The sequence below is a fragment of the Pleurodeles waltl genome, chromosome 3_1 (assembly GCF_031143425.1).
Source record: "Pleurodeles waltl isolate 20211129_DDA chromosome 3_1, aPleWal1.hap1.20221129, whole genome shotgun sequence".
Classification (NCBI taxonomy): domain Eukaryota; kingdom Metazoa; phylum Chordata; class Amphibia; order Caudata; family Salamandridae; genus Pleurodeles; species Pleurodeles waltl.
The window spans coordinates 97,549,756-97,573,686 of NC_090440.1; the positions used below are offsets into that span (position 1 = coordinate 97,549,756).

The 23,931-nt window shown below is 46.7% G+C and overlaps 1 protein-coding gene across 2 annotated transcripts in view; it reads left to right on the plus strand.

Moving 5' to 3' along the window:
* Positions 1 to 23,931, plus strand: part of PRMT3 (protein arginine methyltransferase 3) — a 739,945-nt gene that overhangs the window by 200,081 nt on the left and 515,933 nt on the right. The gene's annotated exons all lie outside the window — the stretch shown is intronic.

The window sequence follows — 23,931 nt, forward strand, 5'->3', positions numbered from 1 at the left end:
TCTTTTTCGAGTCACAAGATCGAGGGACTCCTCCCCTTTCGGCTCCATTGCGCATGGGCGTCGACTCCATCTTAGATCGTTTTCTTTCCGCCATCGGGTTCGGATGTGTTCCTTTTCACTCCGCGTTTCGGTTTGGAAAGTTAGTTAAAATCTCGGAAAATTCGACGGTATTGTTTGCGTTCGGTATCAGGTTAGTTACAACAGATCGACACCGAATTTTGAAGAGCTCCGGTGGCCCTTTGGGTTTTTCAATTCCCCGGCGGGGCCTGGTCGGCCCGACCACGTGCTTCTTCAAGGCTAATGGAACGGACCCCATTCCGCTTCTGCCCCGAATGTCACAACAAGTATCCTTATACAGATCAGCATCTGGTCTGTAATTTGTGTTTGTCTCCAGAACACAAAGAGGATACCTGTGAGGCCTGTCGAGCATTTCGGTCGAGGAAGACGTCAAGAGACCGAAGAGCAAGAAGACTACAAATGGCGTCGGCGCCGACAGGACAACAACACTTGGAGGAAGAGGAAGAAACATTCTCCATCGCGGATTCGGACTAGGACGAGGTCGATCCCGAACAGACGCCGAAAACCGTGAGTAAGACGTCACAACACAAAACTCACGGAAAAACCGCTAAAGCCCAGGGGACGCCACCGCCAGCAGGCCATGGCTTAACCCGAAAAATAGGTGACCGACCATCGGCACCGAAAAAGGGCACGCATGTGTCGAAGTCATCTGACTCCGGTCGAGATACCGGCACAGAGCAGACTCGACCCAGAAACACCGGGTCAGAGCAATCTCGACACCGAGAGGGCGGCACCGAAATGAGTCGGCATCGAGAGATCAGCACGCCGAAAATCAAAAAAGTGTCTTCGGATCCGAAAAAAGACTGCCGAAAAAGTTTCCATACCGAAACATATGGCTTCGGAACCGAAATCGAGTTCCTACACAGAGGAACAGGGCCTGTCCTCACAGATGCAAGGACACAGATTCAGACAGGAACTAGAAGCAGTGGAGCCAGATTACACTCAAAGAAGGCTCCACATTCAAAAAGACACAGGGAAGATCAGTACTCTCCCTCCAATCCGAATGAAAAGAAAACTTGCCTTTTAAGAGAAAGACAAGCAGCCACAGGCAAAGGTGGCAAGACAAGTGACTCCGCCACCATCTCCACAACGCTCACCACAACCATCACCGGTAGCCACTCCACCAATGATGCAGTCCCCAACTCATACAGGGATGAGTCAGGATGATCCCGACACATGGGATCTTTATGATGCGCCTGTATCAGATTACAGTCTCGACTGTTATCCAGCGAGACCGTCACCACCTGAGGACAGCACTGCCTACACACAGGTGGTGTCCAGAGCAGCTGCGTTTCATAATGTCACCCTGCACGCAGAACCTATAGAGGATGAGTTTCTCTTTAATACACTGTCTCCCTATGTTACCAGGAATGCTCAAACACTCCAAACAAGTGTTTCAGGAGCCTGTGAAGGGCAGGGCCATTACTCCAAGGGTGGAGAAAAAGTACAAACCGCCACCAACAGACCCTGTCTACATCACGCAGCAATTAACACCATACTCAGTGGTAGTAGGAGCAGCTCGCAAAAGGGCGAACTCACACACCTCAGGAGATGCCCCACCTCCAGACAAAGAAAGTCGCAAGTTCGGCGCAGCAGGGAAAAGGGTTGCGGCACAGGCAGGCAACCAATGGCGCATTGCCAACTCACAGGCATTGCTGGCGAGATATGATAGGGCTCATTTGGACGAAATGCAACATTTCATAGAACACCTGCCCAAAGAGTTCCAAAAAAGAGCACAACAAGTGGTGGAGGAAGGCCAGAGTATCTCGAACAATCAGATACGTTCAGCAATGGATGCAGCCGACACAGCTGCTAGGACTGTAAATACAGCAGTGACCATAAGGAGGCACGCATGGCTACGAACCTCAGGATTCAAGCCGGAAATACAACAAGCGGTCCTGAATATGCCCTTTAACGGACAGCAGTTTGGGCCGGAGGTGGACACTGCTATCGAAAAACTTAACGGCCAAAGCCATGGGCGCACTCTACTCCGCACATTTCGGAAATCACATTTTCGAGGGGGGTTTCGGGGACAGAGCACAGAACCCTCACAAACAAGACCCCCTTCTCAAAGTCAATATCAGCGGGGAAGTTTTCGGGGACAATACAGAGGAGGACAGTTCCCAAAGAGTAGAGGGAAGTTCCAGAGTCCCAAAACTACACAAAATAAACAGTGACTTCAACGTCACAAATCCCCAACACATAACACCAGTGGGGGGGAGACTAACCAATTTCTACAACAACTGGGAAGAAATAACAACAGACACGTGGGTCCTAGCCATTATCCAACATGGTTATTGCATAGAATTTCTACAATTCCCTGCAAATGTCCCACTGAAAACACACACCATGTCCAAACAACACATGGATTTCTTACAACTAGAGATCCAAGCGTTGTTGCAAAAAGATGCAATAGAGCTAGTACCAATTCATCAGAAAGGAACAGGAGTTTACTCCCTGTACTTTCTCATACCCAAAAAAGACAAAACTCCAAGACCTATACTAGATCTCAGAACATTAAACATATACATCAAATCAGATCACTTTCACATGGTGACACTGCAAGACGTGATCCCATTGCTCAAACAACAAGACTACATGACAACACTAGACCTCAAGGATGCGAATTTCCATATACCTATACATCCTTCCCACAGAAAGTACTTGTAAACCAAGGGGTACATTACCAGTTCAAAGTGTTGCCATTCGGGATAACAACAGCGCCAAGAGTTTTCACAAAATGCCTGGCAGTAGTGGCAGCTAATATCAGAAAGCAGCAAATACATGTGTTCCCGTACCTAGACGATTGGTTAATCAAAACCAATACGCAAGAACGGTGTTCACAACACACAAAGTATGTCATAGAAACCCTTCACAAGCTAGGTTTCTCACTCAGCTACAACAAATCACACCTACAGCCGTGTCAAATACAACAATACTTAGGAGCAACAATCAACACAACAAAAGGGATTGCCACTCCAAGTCCACAAAGGGTACAGGCATTTCAAAACGTAATACAAGCCATGCACCCAAAACAAAAGTTACAGGTGAAATTAGTGATGAAGCTACTAGGCATGATGTCCTCATGCAAAGCCATAGTCCCAAACGCAAGATTGCACATGCGGCCCTTACAACAGTGCCTAGCATCACAATGGTCACAAGCACAGGGTCAACTTCAAGATCTAGTGTTGATAGACCTCCAAACATACACCTTGCTTCAATGGTGGAACACTATAAATTTAAACAGAGGGCGGCCTTTTCAAGACCCAGTGCCTCAATACGTAATCACAACAGATGCCTCCATGATAGGGTGGGGAGCACACCTCACCAACACAGCATCCAGGACAATGGGACACTCAGCAGAGACCGCTTCACATAAATCACTTACAGTATTTCTAGCGCTGAAAGCATTTCAACCTATAATAACTCACAAACACATTCTTGTCAAAACAGACAACATGACCACAATGTATTATCTGAACAAACAGGGAGGAACACACTCGACACAGTTGTGTCTCTTGTCACAGAAAATATGGCATTGGGCGATTCACAACCACATTCGCCTAATAGCGCAGTTCATACCTGGAATTCAAAACCAGTTAGCAGACAATCTCTCTCGGGATTACCAACAGATCCACGAATGGGAAATTCATCCCCAAATACTAAAGACTTACTTCCAAAGGTGGGGAACACCGCAAATAGACCTATTTGCAACAAAAGAAACCGCAAAATGCCAAAACTTCGCATCCAGGTACCCACAGGCTCACTCTCAGGGCAATGCGTTATGGATGAGTTGGTCAGGGATATTTGCATACGCTTTTCCCCCTCTCCCACTCCTTCCATATCTAGTAAACAAATTGAGGCAAAACAAACTCATACTAATAGCGCCAACTTGGGCATGACAACCTTGGTACACAACACTACTAGACCTCTCAGTAGTGCCCCATAGCAAACTACCAAACAGACCAGATCTGTTAACTCAACACAAACAACAGATCAGGCATCCAAATGCAGCATCGCTGATTCTAGCAATTTGGCTCCTGAAGTCTTAGAATTCGGACATCTAGACCTTACACAGGAATGTATGGAGGTCATAAAACAAGCTAGAAAACCAACCACAAGACATTGCTATGCAAATAAGTGGAAAAGATTTGTTTATTACTGCCATAATAATCAAATTCAACCATTACACGCATCTGCTAAAAACATCGTAAGCTACCTACTACACTTACAAAAGTCAAAGTTAGCCTTTTCATCCATTAAAATACATCTCACCGCAATTTCAGATTATCTGCAAATTACGCACTCAACTTCATTATTCAGGATCCCAGTCATAAAAGCATTTATGTAGGATCTGAAAAGAATTATCCCACCAAGAACACCACCAGTTCCTTCGTGGAACCTCAACATTGTGTTAACACAACTTATGGGTCCACCTTTTGAACCCATGCACTCATGTGAGATACAGTACTTAACATGGAAACTAGCATTTCTGATAGCTATCAAATCTCTCAGAAGAGTAAGTGAAATACAAGCATTTACTATACAAGAACCCTTTATTCAGATACACAAACATAAAGTAGTTCTACGAACAAATCCTAAATTCTTACCTAAGGTCATATCACCGTTCCACTTAAATCAAACAGTGGAACTCCCAGTATTCTTTCCAGAACCAGATTCTGTAGCTGAGAGAGCATTACATACATTAGACATTAAAAGGGCACTAATGTACTACATAGATATAACAAAACAAATTCGCAAAACAAAACAATTGTTTGTTGCATTCCAAAAACCTCAAACAGGGAATCCAATATCCAAACAAGGCATTGCCAGATGGATAGTTAAATGTATTCAAACCTGTTATATAAAAGCAAAAAGAGAACTGCCTATTACACCAAAGGCACACTCAACTAGAAAGAAAGGTGCTACCTTCTAGGAAACATACCAATGACTGAAATCTGTAAGGCAGCCACATGGTCTACGCCTCATACATTTACCAAGCATTACTGCGTGGATGTGTTAACAACACAGCAAGCCACAGTAGGACGAGCAGTATTACGGACTTTATTTCAAACAACTTCAACTCCTACAGGCTAAAGCACCGCTTTTGGGGAGATAACTGCTTACTAGTCTATGCACAGCATGTGTATCTGCAGCTACACATGCCATTGAACGGAAAATGTCACTTACCCAGTGTACATCTGTTCGTGGCATGAGACGCTGCAGATTCACATGCGCCCTCCCACCTCCCCGGGAGCCTGTAGCCGTTTTAAGTTGAGAAAAAATTAGACTTGTACATTTGTAAATTTGTAAATATATCACTTTTAAACACATTATGTACATACATATTTACTCCATTGCATGGGCACTATTACTATATACACAACTCCTACCTCACCCTCTGCGGGGAAAACAATCTAAGATGGAGTCGACGCCCATGCGCAATGGAGCCGAAAGGGGAGGAGTCCCTCGATCTCGTGACTCGAAAAAGACTTCTTCGAAGAAAAACAACTTGTAACACTCCGAGCCCAACACTAGATGGCGGGATGTGCACAGCATGTGAATCTGCAGCGCAACATGCCACGAACAGATGTACACTGGGTAAGTGACATTTTCCATATATATATATATATATACACATATATATATATATGTGTATATATGTATATAATTGTCCACAGACCACTCCTCGCCTTACTCGAGGAAGCACACGAACTCCGCAACGGTAAGCATAGTATTCATTTTTTCGATCTTCATCATATCCATAATCTCATGAATGTTAGCACCAGGGTTGGTTTCATGGTACTCACCTTCATGAGCCTAAATGAACCCAGCCGCGTTCATTTCCAACCCACTCATGCTTCGCAGCCTCTGCGCGGTCACTGGATCCCACCTGCTTGTGGATCAGGGAGCCAGCGGTCCACCCAGTCCACCCCCGCCCCCTCCACTGCCTCCAAGCCTTCGTAGTCCGTTGGAATATTGTGGACCAGTTGGCGGCAGGATTCGCCATCACCTGCCCCACTGGGAATCTATGACCATGGACCGGTGGGTGTTGCAAATTGTCCGAAGATGCTACTCCCTCCCCTGCAAGACTTCCCCTCTGACCATGCCACCATCTTTCAATCATCTGAGGATCATTTGGCACTTCTCTGCGAGGAAGACATGGCTCTCTTGGCCAAGGGCACTATAGAGAGGGTCACTGTACCAGAATTAGTTTGTGGTTGTTATTCCAGCTACTTTCTGGTGCCCAAAAAGGACACAGGCCATCACCCTATCCTAGATCTCGGTTCCTCAGTCTATTCCTCAAGAAGGAGAAGTTCAAAATGCTAATTCTAGCTCAGGTCCTGTCTGCCCTGGAGACAGGATGGTAGCGATGGGATTGCAGGACACCTATTTCCACATTCCCGTCCTGCCAGCCCACAGACGTTACTTGCGATTCGTGGTAGGTCACAAGCACTTTCAGTTCACCATGCTCCCCTTCAGCTTTATCAGTGCCCATCGGGTGTTCACAAAAGTGATGGTAGCGGTTGCAGCTCATCTGCGCAGGTTAGGAGTTTCAGTCTTCTCCTACCTTGACAACTGGCTGTTGAAGATGAACTTGTTCCAGACTGTTGTCTCCCACCACCAGACTACAGCGAACCTCCTGCATTTGATTGGGTTCACTATAAACATGCCAAAGTCACACCTGATTCCCTCTTATACGCTCCCTTTCATTGGAGCTGTTCTGGACACAGTGCAGTTTCGGGCTTATTCTCCGGAAAAGCGAGTCCAGAACATTCCGGCTATAATCCTGATGTTTCAACCTCTATCCTGGATTTTGTGAGAATGAATTTGAGGCTGCTGGCCTCATGGCCTCCTGCATCCAACACATCAGATGGCATATGCGGGCTCTGCAGTGGGACCTGAAGCTCCAGTGGGCGCAGCATCAGAGGAATCTCTCCGACAAGGCCCAGATCTCGGAGGGGACTGCACTAGATCTGCAGTGATGGCTATCGAATCCAGATTGGGTCTCTCCCTTCCCCAACCAGATCTCACAGTAGTTACACATGTGTCACTCCTGGGATGTGGCAGCCACATGGGAGAGGTGGACATCAGATTCCTCTGGTCTCTGGCAGAATCCAGGCTCCACATCAAACGTTTGGAGCTCCCGGCGATCTGACTTGCATTGAAAGCATTCCTTCCATCTCTCAAAGGGTAAGTGGTGCAGGTATTCACTGACAACACTACAGCCATGTGGTACTGCAACAAGCAGGGCAGAGTGGGGTCCTGGACTTTTTGCCTCTGGACATGGATAGAACACCAGGACATTTCACTGATGGTTCAACATCTTGTGGGCTCTCTGAACGCCAGAGCAGACGAACTCAGCTGTCGATGTATAGTCGATCACGAATGGCGTCTCCATCCGGAGGTGGCGCAAGGTCTCTTTCAGCAGTGGAGAGAGAATTGGTTAGATCTGTTCGCCTCCGCAGTGAACATGCAATGTCAGCTGTTTTGCGTGTTGGAGTTTCCAAGGCGGCACTCGCTCGGCAACGCTTTTTGTCACGAGTGGGATTCAGGCCTCCTTTACGCCTTCCCGCCAATGCCACTTCTGCACAAGTAATTCTGTGGCTCTGGACTGGGCACGAAGACTCTGGTATCCCGAGCTATTAAGCATGGCCATCGATCCTCTGATCAGACTGCCCCTTAGGGAGGATCTTTTGTCGTAGCAGTAGGGGACGGTCCTTCACTGAACCTGTCCAGTCTCCGCCTCCTTGCGTGGAGATTGAGCGGCGTTAGTTGACAGCTTTCGACCTTCTGACTGAAGTCTGTGATGTTATCTTGGCAGCTAGGCGTCCCTCCACCAAAACAGTATATGCCTGTCGTTGGAACAAGTTTGTGGCATGGTGTATCAGTCTGTTGATCCCCTTTCTGAACCTCTCTCAGAGGTTCTCCTCTTCATTCTCTCTCTTGCCCAGCAGGGCTCTGCCCCAGGCACCCTCAAAGCTTATTTGTCTGCCATCGCTGCCTTTTTAAGGCTGCCAGACCAACCTTCTCTGTTCAAATCTCCCATTGTTGGAGATTTCTTAAAGGACTCACCCACGTGTTCCCTCCTATCCTGTTCATAATGCCACCGTGGGATTTCAACTTGGTCCTCGCATATCTCATGTGTGCTCCTTTCGAGCCGTTCCACAACTGTCCCCTGCGGCTCTTGACTCTTAAAACTGCCTTCTTGACTGCCATCACCTCTGCTCGCAGAGTGAGTGAGCTCCAGGATCTCTCTTCGAAGCCACCATTTCTGGCTGTTCAGCCTGACAAGATGGTGCTTTATACCAGGGCTTCCTCCCTTCCCAAAGTGGTGACACCTTTTCATGGAGGTCAATCACCCTGCCTACGTTTTACACACACTCCAAATCCCTCTCATGAGGAGAAGAGACTCCACCACCTGGATCCAAAAAGAGCACTGGCATTCTACCCAAATCATACCAAAGATTTTCGGGTGGATGATCAACTTTGTGGGTTATGTGGGTGCGAAGAAAGGAAGAGCAGTGCTGAAGAGGACCATTTCGCGATGGATAGTCCTCTGCATCAAGATGTGCTACACTTTGGCGAAAAAGCAACCCCCTGAGGGTTTGCATGCTCATTCCACCAGAGCAACTGCTGCTACCACAGCATTAACACACGGAGCTCCAGTTCTGGATATCTGCCAGGCAACGACGTGGGCATCCCTGCACACGTTCACTAAATGTTACTGCCTGGATAGGCAGGTCCGCAGAGACGACTTTGGCCATTTGGTCCTGCAGGACTTTTTGGTGTGATCTTAGTTTGCAACCCACCACCGGGGATGGTATTGCTCGGGTGTATATTCTAAAGTAAGAAATCTGCAACTAGAAGTCTCTATCAGATAAACAAGTTACTTATCTTTGGTAACAATATATCTGGCAGAGACATATTCTAGTTGGAGATTCCTTACCGACAAGCCCATCCTCCCCGCTCTGTGAACTGATTTTTAAGGATAGGAACTTCCCTTCAAGGGCCCTAGTTTTAGGGCACCATTCTCGGTGTTCTTCATGGCTCCGTGCTACTGGTGTGGAAAGTTATGAAAAGAAACTGACGTCAGTGCGCCGGAGTGGCACGTATATACGACTGCGATGTCATCATGGAAACCACGACACCCGCGGAGTCGACAAACGCCACCTGACGACACACAGGGGTACTGCTAAAAGAAAAATCTCTGGATCCAGTCTGACGCCTAGGGAAAATTCTAAGATAAGGAATTTACAAGTAGAATATGTCTTTACCAGATATTTAGTTACTGAAGGTAAGTAACTTGCTCTTTACTGCAAATGTCACATTGATATTGTCAATGATGTTATCAAAGATGTCATGAGTGATGTATTATGTTGAGTAATTAGTATTGCATAGTGAGGGTGCGAGCTATAGTTACCGTAGTGCGCGAGTTATAGTTACTTGAGATAACTTTAACAAATGAATTTCTATGGTAAGTATAAAATGTGAGACTAACTATAACGTCCCTGTAACCTTTGTTTTTTTTAAGTGAATGTCTATGATTTTTAAAGTTCTATTTCCTAACTATAACGTCTGTAGGAAAATGGCTCCTTGTTGCAGTTACCGCCCACTTTTTGCCTGATGTTGATGCTGACTTGTTGAGAGCGTGCTGGGACCCTGCTAACCAGGCCCCAGCACCAGTTTTCTTTCACTAAAAATGTACCATTGTTTCCACAATTGGCACACCCATAGCACACAGATAAGTCCCTTGTAAAAGGTACCAGTGGTACCAAGGGCCCTGTGACCAGGGAAGGTTCCTAGGGGCTGCAGCATGTGTTGTGCCACCCTAAAGGACCCCTCACCCAACACATGCACACTGCCATTGCAGATTGTGTTTGTTGGTGGGGAGAAAAAAGCAAAATAGACATGGCATCCCCCTGAGGATGCCATGCACACAAAATACTGCCTGTGGCATAGGTAAGTCTCCCCTCTAGCAGGCCTTAAAGCCCTAAGGCAGGGTGCACTATACCACAGGTGAGGGCATAGCTGCATGAGCAGTATGCCCCTACAGTGTCTAATTCCATTCTTAGACATTGTAAGTACAGCGTGGCCATATTAAGTATATGATCTGGGAGTTTGTCAAAACAAACTCCACAGTTCCATAATGGCTACACTGAATACTGGGAAGTTAGATATCAAACTTCTCAGAATAATATACACACACTGATGCCAGTGTTGGATTTATTAAAAAATGCACACAGAGGGCACCTTAGAGATGCCCCCTGTATTTTACCCAATCCTTCAGTGCAGGACTGACTGGTCTCTGCCAGCCTGCCACTGAGAGACAAGTTTCTGACCCCCTGGGGTGAGAGCCTTTGTGCTCTCTGGGGCCAGAAACAAAGCCTGCACTGGGTGGAGGTGCTTCACACCTCCCCCCTGAAGGAACTGTAACACCTAGCAGTGAGCCTCAAAGGCTCAGGCTTTGTATTTACAGTGCCCCAGGGCACTCCTGCTAGTGGAGATGCCCAGCCCCCGGACAAAGCCCCACTTTTGGCAGCAAGTCCAGAGGAAATAATGAGAAAAACAAGGAGAAGTCACCCCCTTAGCCAGGTTCACCGCTATGGTGACCTGAGCTGATGTGACCCCCTCCTCAGAAAATCCTCCATCTTGCTTTGGAGGACTTAGCCCAATAGAAATAGGGATGTGCCTCCCTCCCCAAAGGGAGGAGGCACAAGGAGGGTGTAGCCACCCTCAGGGACAGTAGCCATTGGCTACTGCCCTCCAGCCCTAAACACCCCCCTAAATTTAGTATTCCTGAACCCAGGAAATCAGATTCCTGACGACCTGAAACAAGAACGACTGCTGACCTGAAAGCCCCGCAGAGACTACGGAGACGACAACTGACTTGGCCCCAGCCCTATCGGCCAGTCTCCCGACTCAAAGAACCTGCAACAGCGATGCATCCAGCGGGACCAGCGACCTCTGCTGACTCAAAGGACTGCCCTGCACCCAAAGGACCAAGAAAGTCCTGTGGACAGCAGCTCTGTCCAAGCAACTAAGAAACAACCAACTTTAAAGGGACTACAGCCTCAGTCCGGAAGCGTGAGTCCCCAACACTCTGCAACCAACGCCCCCAGCTCGTGTCCAGAAGAACCAGCACTGCAGAGAGGACCCCCAGGTGACTCCAACACGCGGACACCTGAGACGACCTCCCTCCACCCCCATAGCAACACCTGCAGATAGAATCCAGAGGCTCCCTCTGACGGCGACTGCCCGATAACAAAGGACCCGGCGCCTGGAAGAAGCACTGCACATGCAGCCCCCAGGCCTGAGAGAAACCAACTACTGGTGCAGGAGTGACTAGCAGGTGGCCCTCATCGTTGCCCAGTCAGTGGCTGGCCTGAGAAGCCCCCCGTGCCCTGCCTGCATCGCCAGAGTGACACCTGGGTCCCTCCATTGATTTCAACCTAAAACCCGACACCTACGTCACCCTCTGCACCCTGCCGCCCCTGTGCTGCTGAGGGTGTATTTTGTGTGCTTGTTTATGACCCCGCCACCCCCAGTGCTCTACAAAACCCCCCTGATCTGCTCCCCGAGAACGCTGGTACTACTTGCTAGCAGACTGGAACCGGAGCACCCCTAGTCTCCATAGGCACCTATGTTATTTGGGCCCTACTTTGATCTCTGCACCTGACTGGCCCTGAGTTGCTGGTGCTGGGTGTTTGAGGTTGACTTGAACCCCCAACGGTGGGCTACCTATGCCCCAGAGACTGAACTTGTAAGTGCTTTACTTACCTGAAAAACTAACTAATACTTACCTCCCCATGAACTGTTTATTTTTGCAGTGTCAATTTTTAAAATAGCTTATTGCCATTTTTGCCAAAATTGTGTACATTATTGTTTTAATTCAAAGTTCCATATTTACCTATGCCAAGTACCTTACAACTTATGTACTTACTTGAATTCTGAGACTTGTGGTTCTAAAATAAATTGAGAAAATAATATTTTTCTGTATAAAAACCTATTGGCCTGGAATTAAATCTTTGAGTGTGTGTTCTCATTTGTTGCCTGTGTGTGTACAACAAATGCCTAACACTACCCTCTGATAAGCCTACTGCTCGACCACACTACCACAAAATAGAGTATTAGTATTATCTGATTTTGCCACTATCAACCTCTAAGGGGAACCCTTGGACTCTGTGCACACTATCTCTCACTTTGAGATAGTATATACAGAGCTAACTTCCTACAACGCCCCTGTAACCTTTGTTTTTTTGAGTGAATTTATACTTTTTTTTAACATAAAGTAATTACCTTTACTATAAGTTAATCCAACCATCGCCGCACACCATCGAGAGCCTGGCCTGTGGCCAGGCCCTGTGGCCAACCATTATAACAACCCAACCCGCAGCTGTGCACAGCCTTTGACCGTGCACAGCAGGCACCTCCCCCCCAGCCTATCTCTACCCTGGGGATCCCATCCCCGAGGCCTTGCCTAAGTATTCTTTTTTAGGGGGATGGGGCGTGCGGACCCCCTCCTCAGGCGAGCTTGGCCCAGGGGACTCCATCCTCTGGGGCGTGGCCTAATTTCTTAGATTTTTTTCCAGGTTGGGGGGGGACAATCAATTAATAAATCAGTATTTGTAAAGCTTGGCTACTCACCCATGAGGGTCTCAAGGCACTGGGGGGGAAGGGAGAGGCCTCATCTGAAGAGCAATGTCTTGAGGTTCTTTCTGAAGGTGACGAGCGATGGGCTTTGTCTGAGGTGCAGCGGGAGGTTGTTCCAGCTCTTCGCTGCAGTGTAGGTAAAAGATCATCCTCCGGCTGTGGTTTTGCGAATGCAAGGGACAGTGGCCAGGGCCATCTGGGCGGAGCGGAGGGATCTGGCGGGGGTGTGGAAGGAGACACAGTGGTTCAGGTAGGCTGGTCCTGCGTTGTGTATGGCCTTGTTTGTGTGGGTGAGGAGCTTGAAGGGATTCACTTCTCGACCGGTAGCCAGTGGAGGGTCCTCAGGTGTTGGGAGATGTGTTCTCGGTGAGGGAGGTCCAGAATGAGTCTGGCGGCATTCTGGATGAGTTGAAGTTTTTTGACGTTCCTAGTTGAGGTGCTGGCATAGAAGGTGTTGCCATAGTCGAGCTTGCTCGTGACTAAGACGTGGGTGACTGTCCTGCGACAGTCTGCTGGGATCCATCTGAAGATTTTCCGGAGTTTGCAGAGTGTGTGCCAGCAGGAGGAGGTAACAGAGTTTACCTGGTGGGTCATGGATAGGGAGGAGTCGAGGATGATTCCTAAGTTGCAGGCGTGCTTTGTCGGCGCAAGGGGGACGCTGAGGGATGTGGGCCATCATAAGTCATCCCAAGCTGAGGTTGCGTTTCCAAAGATGATGAGCTCCGTCTTGTCTCTCATCCAGGTGGCGACTGCTTCCATTCCTGAATGAAAGTCTGGGTCTTCGGTGAGGGAAATGATGAGTTGTGTGTCATCGGCATATGACACGATGTTCATACCGTGGTTCGGACAATGACAGCAAGAGGGGCCATGTATACGTTGAACAGTGTGGGACTCAGTGAGGATCCTTAGGGGACTCCGCAGTTGACTCTTCTGGGTCTGGAGGTGTAGGGCGGGAGTCTGACCCTCTGCGTCCTCCTGGAGAGGAAGGAGTGGATCCATTCCAGGGCTCTTCCTCGGATTCCCCTTCCCAGGCCGATCTTGGCCACAGGAACCCAGTCTCCCGGGGTGTGGCCTAATTATTTATAAATTTGTTTCGGGAAACGGGACCATGTGACCCCCTGCCACAGACCGATAGTGGCACAGGGGGCCGCATTGCCCCCTCCCCCGCATCAAATTACCTTAAAGCTCCAGGAAAGTGGCGGTACCTGGGGCAGCGAGGGGAGCTGTAGGGGGAGCTTTGCGCCCCCAACCAACCAGCACTCTGGTAGTTTTTAATTCTGCCTGCAGGCGAAAGCAATATTTTGATCAGTTACCCTGCTGGCATCCTAGCGGGCAGTGAAACAAATCAAAAGCTCGCTCACAGAGATTGTCAGCATTTTCCTGTCAGCAGAGCGGACTTGGTGGGTTGCTCCTTCTTGGCTGGAGTTTTGAAAATGCCCCTGCCAAGCAAGAGCAAACACAGGTTTCCCTGTCCCCACTGGTGCAGGCAGGGAAACTGCTATGTCTCAGAGGTGGGCTCACCGGTACAAAACATCTGAGTCGGCCCCAGGGGGTGGGCCCCTCAGGACCTCTCATGGGTCGAGGAGGGGAACTGCACACCCCCCTCTTCATAAGCATTGTTTTTGACCCCAGGAGTGGGCTCCCCGGGGCCTCTGGAAGCTCAGGGAAGTGGGTTGGGGCTTAATATAAAGAAATGCAACCTGGCCGCCATTTTTTTTTTTTTTTGATCTGCGAGAGTCTCACAGGATTTTATGCCAACTGTTTTTTTTACTTTTTGATCTGCGGATGAACCTCGGTGTCTTCCTCATGGCGCCTGTAATAGCTGCTAGCAACGTTTCTCTATGTTTCTGGCAGCCATTCAGAGCTCTTGCGGAAGTCCGACTCTTGCGGGAACAAGATGTCCCAAGGGAAATAAAGCTCTATTTTCAAATTGCCACTCTCTGGAGAGTCTCTCAAAACTCTTGTGGACTCAACCGTCCATGTATACAATTATTTTTCAACCTTCATTTCTCAAAAACTACAGAACGGATTTACACCAAATCACAAAAAGCGCAATCTACCTACCAAGATCAAGCTTCCTGACGAATTTGGTGTAATTCTGTTTAGCAGTTTTTGTGCTTGCTCAAGTTGAAACTTCCTAGGCAGACTACTTCTTCATGAAACACATCCAATTGAGTCAAGTTGTTCAACAGGAAAATATTAGGTGTTCTTCCTGACACTACCAATCTAGATGTACTGTGATGGAAAATGTCAACTCAACTATTAAGGCAATTATTTTTTATATTCTATTCCTTTGTCTTAAAGAAGGTTACTTGAAAGATAGGCTCATTGCCTTGTTTGCAATAGTATGTTTGGTGTGCAAAGCAGTTTTTCTGTGTATCTGTTTTGAGTTTGCTCTTTCTTTATCAAAAATGAGGAAGGTAGGATTTAAAATGGGATTTCTGTGGCATAGTAATGTAAAAGTGGAAAGATGTACGGCTCTGTGGTGGACTAAAATACCTCTCATTATGAAGATCATTTTGGGCCTTTTAACTGTGTCTGAGGGACTAATGCAGACATCTGGCATTTTGTCCAACCTTTATCGTTATCAGGCCTGTTGTCATTTTAAATGTTTTGGGGTGAGGATGTGGAGGCAATGTGGTTTACATAGGGGGACCATACCCCCAAGGACTAGAGCTTAATTCGCGTCTCGTTATTGAATCAGATGTGCAATTCACATGCAGTATGTTTTCAAACGTGGCAAAGCATATTGAGATTTTAAGGGCCTCAACATATTGTGCTGTATTTTTTTTACATGTATTAATCGTATTATAGATTTTAAAGCGTTCGTGATAATCAGTAGTGTATTGTGGTTTCGAAAGCACAGTGAGTCTAGAACGTTCGATTTTTTTTTCTTCAGGAAATGTATGGTAAATGGTTTTTTGAGAGCACCTATAGCCAAGAAAAATTGATGAAATCTGAATAAGTCATAAATGCAAATATGGATAGGGTTGTGCAACAAACAGTACCTTGGTCCCTCAAAGCACTAAAAAACATTGATAACAATTGAATGGGTTTTAAATGCAGTTCCCAACACATTGCCATACAGCTATGAGTGCACAGTCATAGTGCATTCAAAGACCTGGTACTGCTGTCCGACAGGACTGCGCTAACTCTACCTGGCGTCTGCAGGAGAGGTCTGGATGCAACAGCAGGATACGTTGATGAGTACTTGCTTCTACGGTGTTGGGGGAGCATGGGCGCAGCCCAGGGAGTGAGCTTGGCGATAGGTCACTTCTGTTAATCAAAGGAGCAAGACGTTGCAGGCACCTGGCAAACGGTTGTTCCAGCTCCTTGTGCTTTTTTTTGTGCAGGTGGTTCAGGGTTTTGTGTTCTGGCATTCATTTGTGGAGATCCACAGTTATTTTTCGTCTTCAAACGTTGACTCTGATCAAAAAAGAGAAAGGGAAAAATGCAGAAAGGCAGATAAAGGAGAAAAGGGGTAGAGAAACTTAGGGAGATTGTGACAAAGGTGTATAACAGGGATGAAAAGACACTGCAAGAGTAAGAAAAAAAAGGCACCTGAATTGTAAGGGGCATGAGGTAGAATCAAAACTAGGTAGTTGTGGTGTTTGACAGTCTTCGCAAGCACCAGGCCTAATGTGATAGAACCTCCCCTCTGGCATTTCTGCACAGCATCAGCAGAAGACAAGTAGGTGTCCTCCATGTACTGCAAACTGAAAATATATATTTTGGAAATTCACCCTGGCTGAGTCAGGGGTTGGATGTATTTTGGGCAAGGTAGAGGTATCATTGTGCAACCCAATAGTCTGGCTTATTATAGTTTAAGAATTAAGTGACTGTCCTCAAGTCTGTTTTGTTGGCCTAGGCACTGTGTACAAACATTAGTTTACTTACCTGTGTGCTCTTGTCCTAGTGTCGGTGACCTTGTACAATTTTCGGTGACCCTCTGTCCCTGTATCCCCATGTCCCAGTGTCAGTTTTGCAGTCTTAAAAGGAGGCAAAAAGCATTGACTAGACCAGAGAGTTCTTCAAGGCTTGTCTCAGCGCAGTGAAAACACATCGGCAGCGCCAAGTGGCCACCACAGTAGCACACGTGCTCGTGCATATTCAAATACCACCACCCTGCAATATCCATTATTTTCCTTATTTTGGGTGTGCAGGACGTGTTTTTTTGTTTAATAAGCTCGTAAACCTCGGGCAGGTTAGGGCCCTGCAATGCATGCAGACTATTTCCTGGGTTTCCCGATCATAGCCGAGATCTGGGGCGGTTCAAAAGTTCACGCAGCCTTTCACCCCTATCATCTCTCCATCCCATTGTCTGGGGCCCCGTCCTTTTCAATTACAGCTGTAATGAGCTCCCCGGGCCGCCGTGAGAGGCAGGCAGCGAGGGAGGGTGGGAGCTAGAGATAGCAGCCAGAGACGGAGATAAGACGGGCACAGCAGAAATAAATTCCACTTCTCTGAATAATTATTCTGTCCTCTCTAACATTAGCTGTCACGATAATGGCGCGCGCCGAAAGATTGATATTCGCGCCACAGAGAATGGGGAAATCATTAAAACCCAGGAACTGGAGTTGTTTAGGCATTCGCTTCAGAGGTTTGCTCTTATTCTGCAGAGTGCCCCGGCGGAGCAGCGTGGCTCGAGTTTCTTTTTTCTCGCTCGGAACGATTTTGTCGTGATTAGTTTCTGCATAAATCAAGGCAGCAGGATTCATGCCACAGTAGAGTGCCTGGTGGCTTTGTAAACGGGTGCAGGAGGGAGCGTAACTCCTGTTTTTTGGTGCGAGGGCTGCTTTGAATTGTATTTACGGTAGCGACTTTGAATTGTATTAACACGGAGTACATTTTGGGCTCTCACTTGCAAGGGAAGCTCTACACGGTGGTTTCCTTTGTGGGGCAGACACTCAAGCATGATGTGTTCTGTCTGTACTGTTATCTAACCGAACTGTAGCGTACACGTCAACATTTTAGAAGCGGTAAATGCGAGGATTCAAAAAATAATGGGGATTATGTATTTCCGCATTGACTTCTATAGAAACAGTCGATTTCAGGCGGGAGACAGCCAAAATTAAGCCGTTTGTGGCTTACAAAATAGTCTCCCGCCTGAATCGGGCCTGTTGTGTACTCTATACTAAGTGTAAATCTGTTGTAGAGAGAGGTAAGTGTGGGCCAGGCAGTGTACTCTAGGTTTTAAAAGTGGTGTGTCCCGCTCTGCTCTTCCTTTCACCATTCTGGTGGGGCCGGTACTTTCATGTTCAGAGTACCTTTGTTAGGAGACCTGTGACAGGTGAGCTACATCAGTTGTATGTTGCTGCCTGTCCAGGTGTACTTCAGTGGCCCAGCCAAAGGACTCCTCCTTTTAAGGGGCGAGCGCAAATTGCTCTGTTCCCTGATGTAATCTCTCTTTGGGCTTCTAACCACGCCCGCGTCACGTCAGTTCCTTACATTGATTGGTGGGCTTACCTTTTAAAATCCGCTTGCTTTCCTATGTGAAAGGCATGCATATGTCATGACTTTTCCGGTGTTTAGCCTTCCTCGACCGCACCGGCCAACTACTGAAAACATACGAGGCTCAATGTTTTCCGTCAGCTTTCTGCACTACTTTTTCACTTTATTTCGCAATGCGATCTCGCTGTGTTTTACACCGCGCGATTGTGCTCGTTTTCTTTCTTTCCATTTAATGTGGCAAGAAAAGTCCAGTTAGTAGTTTACAATGCTAATAGCTCTAACTCGGCGAAATGCGAGACCCGTTGCATTGCAAATGCTTGTATTATATATATACACATGGTTTTGTGCACACAAGAGTGTTACTAGAGCTATTCTTCTTGTACAGTTACTTTTGTAGTGAATAACAATAAACTCATTTGTGAAAGTAGCAGTACTAAGCTAGCAGAATGCAACGTTAAAGCAAGGCCGACAAACTCAATAGGTCTGCTTTGGTCGCCAGGCTTTCTGGCTTTGTTAATGCCTGTTTTGCTTTGTCATGGCTTTTGAAAAATGTTATTGTTGCGAAAGCTGTTGGATCTTCATCAGTCAGAAAGACTGATGAGGGCCCAGTGTTTTGGAGTTGAAATGCACCTATTGCCATAATAGTCCCTGGACTTAAGTAGCTACTTTGTACGGATGTGCCCCTTCTGAAAGGGCTGAATGTTAGTATGATTTCATTTTATGGTAACAAGGTATTTATATAGCGCTTGATATCCCTTTGTGTGGTGCTAAAGTGCTTGTCAATGAGGTTAGTTTGCTATACCATGTGGGGGTGTGATTGGAAGAGTGTTGTCTGCCTTTTGAACCATTGTTGAAAGTGTTTCCACTTTGAGTGGGGTGACCACAAACGTGTGGTTATCATGTAATGGGATGCAGTGCTTAGTGTTGTGATCGAGTGTGGAAGGCAGAGTATACTGTTATGCTGGCAGCTCTATTTAGCTCTGATGCCCCTTTATTGTTATATTTTACATTCTTTAGCCTATTTCCGGTGTTGACTGGGGCAGTAGGTCATTCACGCTGTAATCTCATTTATCCTGCCAAAGGTGACAGGCGTTGATAGACATAGAGGCACAATCTGAGATCTGTTTGGATAAATTGCATTATAGTGCTGTTTTATATGAATGCTATTAGGAGGTGTCATTTGAAGAGATTTGATAGACTGTTTTACTATCATTTCTGAATGTTTTTGTCATAATAGGGTATCATTGCTCAGAGTATTGACTGTTTGGGACCTTCAGAGCGGACTATGTTAGTCATTTGTTGGACAGCAATTTTATCTCTTTGGTCTCTGCTTGATCTCCGAGTTAGCACTTATTTAAATATGTTTATATAGCCTCAGTCTGTGCCATCCAGTTGCCACCCAGGTTGCATAGGTCCTTTCAGGCCTCTTCTTAGTTGAAGGTTTATATTAACTCTTACAACAGGACACTCAAGGCTCGTGTCTTGGGCCCTAGGGTGAGGAAAAATGAAGCTAGGGGCTCTGCCAACTTGCTCCGCCCTCTCCTTATCTGTCCCTCATCAAGGGACTGTGAGCTTATCACTGTCTTTTAGGCAGCTGAGCTGAGGTGACAGCACCACAAGCAAAGGCCGAGATGAAATCTGCAGAAGTAACAGCTGCAATTGCTGCTTCAGTACCAAATGCCAGATTTCTTTTTAGGTTGAGCCTTGGCAGTGGGCATGTGCTATCTGCAAGACCCGCTGTTTTCAGTAAAAGTACTTTGATCCAGGCTGCTGCTTACCATAGGTTGACTGCAGTGTTGCTCTTCTTTGTTGCCTCCTAACCGGTTCACACAGCCGATAAGTCGCTTCCATTCTTGGCTGAAGAGCACTGGCCAAGTGCAGTTTCCCTGTGCTTGAATTATTTATCTGTTGTTTGGGGGAAACCTACCTATTGGGTGCAGCAATCAACTTTCACCTCTGGGACACTGTCTTCGCCTTTTACAATTGGAGGAAAAGTAGGAAAGGTTCTTTTGCCCATTAACACCCAATGTAATTTTTTTGCAAAACTTGGCGTACTCTTTTAACACGTTGACATTAGAACAGATCTGTTAAGTTGTTTTACCAGAACCATTTCTTCAGATCATTTTGCGGGTATGAGGCTCTTGAGTGAAACCTAAGCAAAACACATAGGTAAAAGACATTGTCATTTACAACGCCAATATCGCAAATGCAAGACCTATTGCATTGCAAATGCTTGTTATCATTGTTGACTACTGGCCTCAGGACAAGGCCATGACACAGCTGGTGGCTGCTAATCTACATTTGTAATGTTACTGGCCTTTGTAGCTACACGCCTATATGTGGATACAGGCTCGTTGGATTGCTTTGGTTGATTCCCTTATCCTCCTGCATGTAGGAGGTGTATGAAGTAGTGCTTACATACAAGATTGGTGGGGTGCTGTAGCCTTGAAGTTTTATTGTTTGCATGTATACTCAGACTGTAGCATGTTTCATAGTTTTATTGGTAGTCCCCTTCATTCCATGGTCCCCTTACATACTCTTTCCATTGCTTCAGTCCCTGCAATAGCCATTTTAAGTCAGACTATGTCTCTACTTTTGCATTCATGTATTCTTTGGTGGTGCAAGAAAGTTGATTGGTGCCCCTTTCCTCGATTAGAACAATTCATGCAGTCATTATGAGTGCTAGAATGAGGGACACCTAAGACCAAAGCAATGGCCATTGTATACCCCTTCACAAAGGAGATGTGCTTCCTGGCAGTTGTGCCCTGTATCCATATCTACTAAGCAAGCAGAAACCCAGTAACATCCTCTGATTTTCTGGAAGCCATCTATCCTGATGCACATAGCGCTCTACACTATGGGATGCATACCATATTTAAGGAAACCAAAGTGACTGTACACCTTTATGTAGCAGGTTCTGTGGAGCTGAGTAATGCCTTGAGCAAAGAAGCATTTGTGAGTGATTTGATCCCTCCAAATATTTGGGGACAACTTTGAATGTGATTGGCATAGTTTTGAGCCAACTGCCACTGTGTTTAAAAAAAATATAATCTGTCTCATTGTTCTCTGTGCTCCAAAAAGACATAGGATTGGGCCTGATGGCCCCTGCTAGATTCTGGAAAAGGGTCCAGGATTGCACAAAAGGCCTGCTGTTCTTACAACATTAAAAATAAGGTATTGGACTTCCTGTCTTTTTGAGAACTTGCTCTGTTCAGGAGCAGAACATCAAGCCTGCTGCTTCATGCGCTGCTGTGAGGTAATTCGATTGCAAAATATTACCAGTATGAAGATTTGCTGTTTCACAGCCTGATACAAGAATGTTGACAAACAAGAAGACTTCTCTCTTTTCTTTCTAACTTCCCCCAAGTACCATCATATCCAGCATGAATTTGCCAACAGGTGGCAGTGAGGGCAGTGTCAACTTACTGCCATGACCACTGCTAAGGATGTGAATTGCCTAAGACCCTCTTCCCCTTTTCCCCGTTCCTGCACATGAAGGACTTACGGAACAGCTGGTATTACTTGTCCCATGGTATCCCGAAGGGCTTGGGAGTAGCAGCCTTGAAGGCTGTTGGTATTGACAGACTTCCGGGCCATACTCCTATAGTCAAAAATCAGTTTGCCAAATGTCTCTCTTCTTTTTGATTCACTATCCGGCCTAGTGGTAATAAAAGCTTTGCCATTGACTTTGCTGGTAGGCACCCGTGCACCCAGGCTCTCTCATATAATAGTTGTTGAGTAAGAAAGTAGTGTTGGACAATGACATCTAGGGAGTAGGAGAGCATGAACATGGTTTTGACCAAGTGCCCAAAGGATATCCATAAGGGCCTCATTAAATGGTAACAGGGGCTGTGCAGGAGCCTGACCACTTTGATGTACATCAGTTATCACACTGGTCTTCACTACCAATGTTGGGAGCTGTAAATATATAACTTCTGCCACTCTTCGCATAGCAGCGAAAGAGGTGCTTTCCTCTGTGGCAGAACCAGAGGGAACACAAGGCCCCAGTGGCGTCAGGACCGAAGTCAGCACCAGAGTCATTGATGAACATGAGGGGCACAAGTAGCACTGAGGGTGGACCTGCTGGCGAAAGTCCAACCAGAGGCCCCCGCAGATCCTTGGGGCCCAAAGGCGTACCAGAGGGAACTGACAACGTGCAGAATCTTCTCAGCGTTGCCTCTATGAAGGCTTTTACTTGCTGTGGTGTCGTTAATGGACCTGGAATGCAGGGTATACTGAGACAAAACTCTGAATTCTCTCCGATGGAGATTAAAATAGAGACTGGGAGACAAGTTGAAGCCCTCTCTGAAATCCAAGAGTGGTGGGAAAGGGCAAATTCCCGCTAATTATGCCTTTTTTTTGGACTCACCCAAAGACTTTGACCGTGATCTGCCACAGGAACAAATTTGATAACTGGATCTTCCTTTTTTTGTGTTTAGGGACATAAAGATTGACCTCACTGTCCCTGTATGGCCATCAGGCTCATCTGGGCGCAGTCGTCATAGGGCCTGGAGTTCAGGCACCATAAACAGACTTCGTGAGGGTCTGTCACAGGCACCAGTTTGTAATAGTCCCTATATGGTTTAAGCCATGTCATCTTACGGTGGTGACATTTTTCCTTGCACATTGGATACTTTGGATGGAAGTAATGATCAAACCAGCACCAAGCAACTGATCCACATCTGAAGGCGTGGAAAAAAATACAGACAGCACGCATGGGTGGCATTTATAAGCTTCCTGGAGTGTTGTTGCTTATTTTGTTGTTGGCCTAGCAAGGATTTATGTTGGGCACTGTTAAAGGCTATTTACCCGCTTTTTTGGATTTTGTGAGGTTGCCAATCACCCTTCTTTGTTTAAATCACCTGTTGTAGTGAGATTGATTGAGGGTTCACTGCACGTTTCCAGCAAAGCCCTTTGTGATGACATAGTGGGACTTGAATTTGGTTCTCACTTTTCCAATGCCCTTCCTGTTTGAACCAATGCACTGTTGTCCACCACATCTCTTGACCCTGAAAATGGTCATTGTTAGAAATTGGGTATCTAGTTGGCAGTTGGTTTGCACCCTGTCCAAGTAGGGACCCTCACTCTAGTCCGGATAAAGGAGATAGCCAGCTCAGATAACCCCTGCTCGCCCCCTTTGTAGCTCGACACGAGCAGTCAGGCTTATCTCAGAAGCAATGTGTAAAGCATTTGCACATATCACACAGTAAGACAGTGAAAACATTACAAATGGACACCATACCAGTTTTAGAAAAATAACCAATATTTATCTATATTAAACAAGACCAAAACGAGAAAAATCCAGCATACAGTAATAAAGATATGAATTGTGCAAGAATTAACTTAAAAATACAGTTCCTTGAAGTTGATAGCTCCACCTGGGGCTATCACGGCGTTGTGATGAACAAAACCAACAGTTCAGGCCAGCCGCGGTGTCAGGGGCCAGCTACGATGTTGGGAAGACCTTCTAACAGTACCTTTGGAATTGCAGGGAGTCGTGATCCTTGCGATGAGATCCGTAGAGTGGCTTTGTGGGCGTTGGTTCCGGAAGTCGGTGCGGGGGTTGTTAAACCCTTGAAGTCACACGCGTTGCAGATCGAGCTCCGGGCTGATGAAGTCTGGATCGCTGGCATGGATGACGTCGGGGTTGTGTGTGAAGCGGGATGGTGCGGCGTGCAGTGCCCATAGGTCGCAGTACAGGCAGCAGCTCAGTGACGGCGTCCAGCAGCGTCATTGAGACCAGGGCTG